Here is a 7,686-nt window from a genome sequence, read left to right on the forward strand (position 1 = left end):
CCGTCGGCTTAGTTTAGAACTATGCCCACGGCTAGGCCGTCGGCATAGACGTGCCATGTGTCGGCAACTGGGCACTCCTGGGGCAGAACTATGCCGACGGCTAGGCCGTCGGCATAGACGTGCCACGTGTCGGCAACTGGGCACTCCTTGGGCAGAACTAAGCCGACGGCCAGGCCGTCGGCATAGACGGCCACGTGTCAGCCACTGGGAGCTCACGCCAGGCCTATGCCGACGGCTAGGCCGTCGGCATAGTTTCTGTCCGTTTTTTTTTCTTTTTTCTGTTTCTTTTCAGCTCAATTCATTTGAATATACACATCATATATAAGAAGCAGCATATATAAGAAGCAACATCACGTAACAGTAAGGAGCAGCATCACACATCATAAGAAACATCACAAAGCATAAACATATAAGTATCATCACCACCAAGCATATAAGAATATAACAAACAACAATAAGATAAGAAACATCACAAGCATATAAGTATCACATATGCTTGTTCCCTGGATGTTGAAAAGACATATTAATGGGATATATGACTATGTTGAAAGGCATGACATGCTTTGGGTGAATAGATTGGGGATGAACTAACTGGCGAGGGGCCAGCGTTCTGTGCCACAAACTCCTCAAAGGTCAGCAACACTGGTTGTGTTGGAGGGCATTGTGCTGGCTGCAACTGAGGACACCTGCCGGCCGCCATTTCCTGAAAAGCCTGCTCCAGCTGGCGATCCCTCTGCACTTGGTGTTCATGAAGCCTCTGATGCCACACCATGGTCTCCTGGCGTGTGTACTCCAGGTAGGCCTACGGTATGACATGATGGAACTCATAAAACTACTAGATGCGGAAAATAAAGTGAGCAATGAAGATAAGAGGGAAAATACTTACAGATTGTTGCTCCTGAAAGAGGGACTGTGAACTGGACACTGGCTGGCTCGTGCGCTGGCTCAGGCTCGGGTCGATCCGACGGAGCTATGTGTAGGAGATAGTCGGAGTGACCACAGCATCGAGAACCGCCTCCCGACCGTGCTCCTTGGGCCCCATGCTCACCACCGCCCTGTCGTCCAGATCCGCCGCAATGGGGTCAGGTGTGTTAGGATGTAACTTCAGATACGCTGCGGAGTAGGCCTCCTTCCTCCACGCGGTCTTCTTACCGTAGTACTTGGGATCGCCAGGCTTGGGGTCCTTCCGCGTATGGGCGATCTCCCACGCCTGCATGTGTGAGAGCGGCCGCTTCAGTTTCTCCTCCTGCACCACCAAACAGATGTTAGTCATACATAAGAAAGTGATGGTAAATAGAAGAAGAAGAATGTTTAATGGGGTTAGTCATACATTAACTGCCTTGTGGAGATAGTGGTTTCGGTTTCCCTGAGCATGTACTCCCTCCTTCCCTCGGTTAGCCGTATTTTTGATTCTCATAGCCGCCCAGGCTCCAGCCTCATCACACCAAAGATCCACCAATGCTGCCCAGGACTCGTCTTTTCCATAACACCAATTTGGACACACCTACATAATAAAAGCATAATGGCATGTCAACATGAAACGGTGAAATGTACCACATGGTAATGAAAGCATAATGAAAGCATAATATATGAAAGCATAATGAAAAATCTTTTATACTTACTGCCAAGTACTCGGGCCTCTCCAAGGTAATGCCCATCCTCCGCGCTTCTTCCTTGGTCATCTTCACACCAAGAACGTCGTGGTAGTATGTCGAGATGGCCACATAGCGCACCTCGTACTACATCTGGCGGGCCTTCTTCTTGCATTGGCGCAGCACGATCTGGTCCGCTCTAGCCCTGTGCTCCGAAAGAACTCAATAGAATTTCTACAATCATGCATGAAACATGAATGGAAGAAGCCATGAGCTAAATCATTCATGAAACTAGAATGGACTTGTGCTTCTAAAGAGAACTCACCCAGAAAGTAGTGATCACGGCCTTGGCATGGGTCTCATGGTCCGCGTGGAGAGCCGCTTCCCAATGGTCCCAGCTCGTGGCCAAAACCCGACGGTCCGGCTGCCTGACTGGATCCGGACAGTACAACCCCGGCCAGTATAACTTCAGCAAGACGGTGATGAGGCCGTTGGGAATACGGACCCCTTTAGAATATATCCAGTTGCTGCAAAAGAATGAACTATTAGCATGTGACAAGCAAAATAAATAACAACCGGAATATGCATGTGACAAGCAAAATAATGAACCACTTACTCTTTTCCCGTGGGCTCAATGAGCCACTTCTGCTCCTCAGTAGCAGGAACCTGCTTTGGTAGCTTTGCGTTGCCACGCAGCCATCCCTTGTTGTCAACCCCCTTCCCGTCACCACCATCATCCCCGCCACCACCCCCCTCCTCGCCTGCCTCCCCCTCCCCAACCTCCTCCTCCTCCTCCTCCTCCTCCTCCCTAGAGTGTACCTCACTAGAGGAGGGTACCTCACTAGAGGAGGGCCTCGAAGACAACACCCCTAAGTCGGTGAGGGTGCGCTCTTTCTGGCCGCGACCCCCTGTAGTGGCTCTCCCCCCAGCACCTCGTCCTCTAGAGGCTCTCCCCCGCCCCCTCCTCCTCTAGGGGCACCTCTCCCTCGACCTCCCTGTGAGGAGTCATCGTCAAGTAGCCGAGGGGGAGGATTACGTGCTCGACCACTCCGACTAGGCAGGCCGACGACCTTGCGTAGGAAACCCACGCCATCGGCCTTCCCCTTGCCCATGTTCCACGAACCTGCATTGAAAAGAGAAAAAGCAATTAGTAAATTAATGAAATGAAGAAAAAGGCATGATAATGAACACATTAATAAAAATGCATAAAAAGGCATATTCCTAAACTATAGAAAAAAAAGACTTGAAACGTACATCTGCTAGAACCCATATGAATCATCACTGTTGTAACCTCTTTCTCGGTCCGTCTCATCATCACTATCAATCATATCATCTTCGTTGTCCAACGGAGGTGGAGGCTCTTCCTCGTCGTCAGCGTCTTCGTTTAACTTTTCTAGCATAAGTATGTCATTTTCATTGACAATGGTCTCACCATCATTCCGTGCATCATCGACGTTTGGGTCGACATCATCATCAGCCAATGGTCTAGCATCATCGTTTCTAACCACATCATCATCATCATCATCAGGTTGCTCTTGATAGAACACTCCCTCGTATGTCATGGGGTTAATGTTGTAGTAATCGTCTTCATTCGGGTCTGGTAGCTTACCATGTGGCGACACCTTGAACACAACTTCCCAACCCTTTAGATACACTTTCTGGCATGGGTAAGGCAGATAATATACTTGTGTAGCTTGGGTAGCCGCAATGAAGAGATCGGCTCCGGCATAGACGGTTGATGGTTTAACTTCGACCAAACCAATGGAAGGCGTATGTTTTACCCCCTCCCGTGGATCGAACCATCGGCATTTGAACACAGGCAGACTTAGGGTCTCACGCCCCTGGCGGAATTTAACCTCGTATATTCTACTGAATTTTGACCGGGGGTGTACACTCCAGTATTTATAGTTTTCGGATCGGGGCGGCTGTTTTGGTGCTCCTCTGTATGGAAGCGATACCCATTCACATCATACTTTGTACATGTCATGACGGCAGGGTCAAAACCCATGGAAACCCATCTCAATTCGTCATCCATAGATATGTTCGGATCATTTCCCTACAAGTATAATGGAAATTGTTGCGTGCTTTAGTTCGGTTAACTAATAAATGTTGAAGTAGGTATTTAATAGGGGAGTGTGGAAATTTACTTTCTCCATGAACCAAGCAACAAAATTTTTACGTCCAGGGTTTCCATGACGGAGAAGAGTAAGTTCCTCCGCCTCAGTAGGAGGATTCACTCCCGTCCATTCCTCTTGAATGAAATCACTAAAAAAAGATAAGCGGTGTTAGACCGGGACTAAGTGAACATGAAACATGATGATGTGGAAGACATAAAGGAATGGTGTAGTGGTATTACCTCATACACACTTCCTCAACTTCCTTGATGTTGTGCAAGATATAGAACATGAGGTCCTCCCACTCTTGTCGTGGCATGTTATAAGATTTCAAGGCCCTAACCCTCCCACCTTGCACGTTGAATAGATCGAGCCTGGGTTGATACTTGGGATCTTCTATATTGTATCGAGGCACCTTGTTATGAAGATGGGGAACGTGGTCTGAATAATATGATGTCCTGAGGTCTGACACCTCCTCTAGGATAACTGCCTCAGCTATGGAAGCTTCAATCTTAGCTTTGTTTCCACATTTCCGTCGGAGATGCTTGTTCTGCCTCTCAGGGCCGTACTGCCACCGATTTTGTACAGGGCCCCCCAACAATACCTCGTTCGCGAGGTGCAGAATGAGATGTGTCATCGGAGTAAAGAAGCCTGGCGGAAAGATCTTCTCTAGCTTGACTATCAACTCCGGTGCCTTCTTATGCAATTTTTCAATCACCTCTTTACTTACTTCTTTAGCACAGAGCGTGCGGAAGAAATGGTAAGCTCGGCAAGCACTCGCCAGACATGCTCGGGGACATAGCCTCGAACCATCACCGGCATTATCCGCTCAATCCATACATGGTAGTCATGACTCTTCAGGCCGGTCACTTTGCCCGTTGAAAGATTGACTCCCTTACTTATATTCGATGCATAACCATTGGTGAACGTCAAAATTTGTTTCAGCCAGATAAGTACTTCTTTTTTTTCTGGCGGTTTAAGGACAAAGTCAGCATCTGGCTTGAACCAGTTTTTTCGACCGCCTGTGGGAGGCTTCATGTTCAGGCGTGGTCTATCACAAATTCTCTGTTGATCGGCTCTAGCTTTTACGTTATCCTTCGTCTTATCAGGAATGTTGAGGATCGTGTGGAAAAGGGACTCTGCCACATTCTTTTCGGTGTGCATCACATCAATATTGTAAGGAAGTTTGAGGTCCTTGAAATAGGGAAGCTGCGAGAAGGGGGTAATGTGAGTCCAGTTGTGCGTCTCGCCATATCCCTTGAAGCCTTTGGCTTTGGCTTTGGCTTTGCCTTTGACTTTAGGCTTGAGATCTTTTAGCTGAGCAAGAACATCTGCCCCCGAAAATGTTGGAATCTCGGTTACTTCATGAACAACCCGGCCTTTCGTGAAGTTCTTCTTGTCTTCCCTGTCTGGATGGTCTGGAGGGAGGAACTGTCGATGCAGGTCAAAGGCTACATACTTGCCACCCTTACTCAGCCAAATCATTCGCAGAGCCTGCATGCACACTGGGCATGGCATCTTACCACTTGTACACCATCCGCAGAATAGAGCATAGCCGGGAAAGTCATGCATGCAATAGTGCAACCAAACTTTCATCAAGAAATTTCTCTGCAGATCCCGGTCGTATGTCAACCTCGGAAAGTACCAAGAATGGTGCAAGGCATCCACAAGCGGCTGCATAAACACACCCAATTGCTTCCCCGAGTAGTCAGGCCCCGGAATGATGAGCGACAAGAACATGGTCTTCCGTTGCATTAGGGCACCGGGAGGAAGATTGAGCGGAATTACAAACACAGGCCAGCAGCTGTATGGATTGGACGACATACCATATGGATTCAACCCATCACCTGATATGGCTATTCTGACATTCCCAGCCTCGGCTGCTTCTTCGGGGTATTCTTCATCGAATGACTTCCATGCTTCCCCTCCCGATGGATGTACGATTTTTTTTGGATTGTACCTTATACCTTCCTTGTGCCACTTCATCATTTTGGCAGACTCCTTCGTGATGAAAAGGCGCTGCAGTCTTTTTATAAAATCAAGATACCGAAGAACCTTAACGGGGATGGTTAGCTGCTTTTTCTCACCATCCTCACCGACCACCTCAATGTACCGAGACGAACCGCACTTCCTACAGTACTTGTCATCCGCATACTCGTGCCTAAACAAAAGGCAATTCTTCGGGCAAACATCTATTTTCTCATAATCCATAGAGAGTGCCTTCATGATTTTCTTTGTATCGTACATGCTTTTCGGCAGTTCATGACCCTCAGGGAGGCTGTTAGCCCATACTCCCAGGAATGCTTCGAAGCATTTCTGGCTACAGCCGTACTCAGCCTTGACTGCAATCAGTTGCGAGATGGCATCCAGCTGAGATATTTTCGCACCCGCATAAAGAGGTTTCTTCGACGAGGCCAAGACCTCCAAGAAGGCCTTTGCGGTTGCCTCCGGCTCCTCCGGTTCATTCTCTGAAGGTGTCGCATTTGCCATTTCTGCAACAATGACATCATCTAGCATGTCCCTGACCCCGTCGTCCTCATATCCATCGATGCGTTGTCGCATCACCTCCTCTCTACCACGGTCCTGCTCGGCTATGTTTATCGGCAGCATGTCAAAGTTTGGCATATATCTGTGCGTGCGAAGGTGCTCACTCATGTCCGTCTGATTTCTATGGTGACGTCTGGCACATCTCGCACAGGGGCATGGTGGGATAATTCTCATTGGACGACGGAATATCTCCTTCAAATACACATCGGTTTTCGCGATCCACTCTGATGTTACTCGATTCCGACGGATAAAACCACTGTACATCCACTGATTATCTGCCATCCTCTGCTTTTTTGCAACCCACACAACATAATTAAGGATTCACTTAAATTAATCACATCAAATTTTCAGTTTCTACCGCGTTAAATCCACCTACATCTCTAATAGGTAAAGATGGGTCCTAATCCCGCCCGAGGATGTGTAGATTGAGTACGTTCTTCATTCTACCCCGTTCCGAGACAAAATTTCGGCAGCACCTCCCCGCTGTTCTCCAGATACACGTCTCGGCAAATAGCCGAGAGAATGTGCTCCGGAGAACAATGGGGAGGCACCGCCGAAATCCTGTCTCGGAATGGGGTAGAACATGGAGAACATACCCAATCTACACATCCTCGGGCTGTCCATGGAAAACGCTGGACAATCCGAAACAGCTGCGGTGATAAATATGCAATTGAATGCATATTTATCGATGCAACCATTTCGGACGGGAGACGCCTAGGTTACGCCAATTGACTTGAGAATGAAATCTAGTGACATCAAAAAATGGAGGAGATGGACTTGTAGCTCACCCTCGGCTGTAGGGGAAGGAGTCAAACAACAGAGGGATGCTCAGGGAACAACATCGGACGACGGTCACTTTGATGAAATGCAACACCGCAAAGCCTGCAAATTCCATCGGGACAAAAAATTTAGAACATCACAACTCATAGAGCATATTTAAAACATTTAAACATGCATTCATTTATTTTTGCATCATGTAGGCAAAAAAACTAAAAACATTAACAATATATTCATCATCGCCATCACATATTCATCATCATCATTATCACCTATTCGTCATAATCATTGATTCATCTCATCGAACCAATTTTTTTTGCAAGATATGCAACATATAGCATCTCATCTAACCAAAATTTTTTACTACCTATCTCACTATCTATCTAACTATCTAACTATCTACCTACTAACTATCTCACTATCTATCTAACTATCTACCTATCTAACTATCTATATAACCATCTATCTAACTAGGTATCTAACTATCTAAATATCTATCTAAATACCTATCTAACTAGCTACAAAATTACTAAAAAACACTAAAAATACATAAAATTTTCACCTTCGAGAGGGCCGGCCGGAATTGGGGCGGGGAGGCGCGGCGTCAGGGCGGGGAGGCCGGCGGGGGGTCGGGGCGGGGCGGCCGGCGTCGGGTC

This window comes from Triticum aestivum, chromosome 2B (genome assembly GCF_018294505.1).
Source record: "Triticum aestivum cultivar Chinese Spring chromosome 2B, IWGSC CS RefSeq v2.1, whole genome shotgun sequence".
Lineage (NCBI taxonomy): Eukaryota > Viridiplantae > Streptophyta > Magnoliopsida > Poales > Poaceae > Triticum > Triticum aestivum.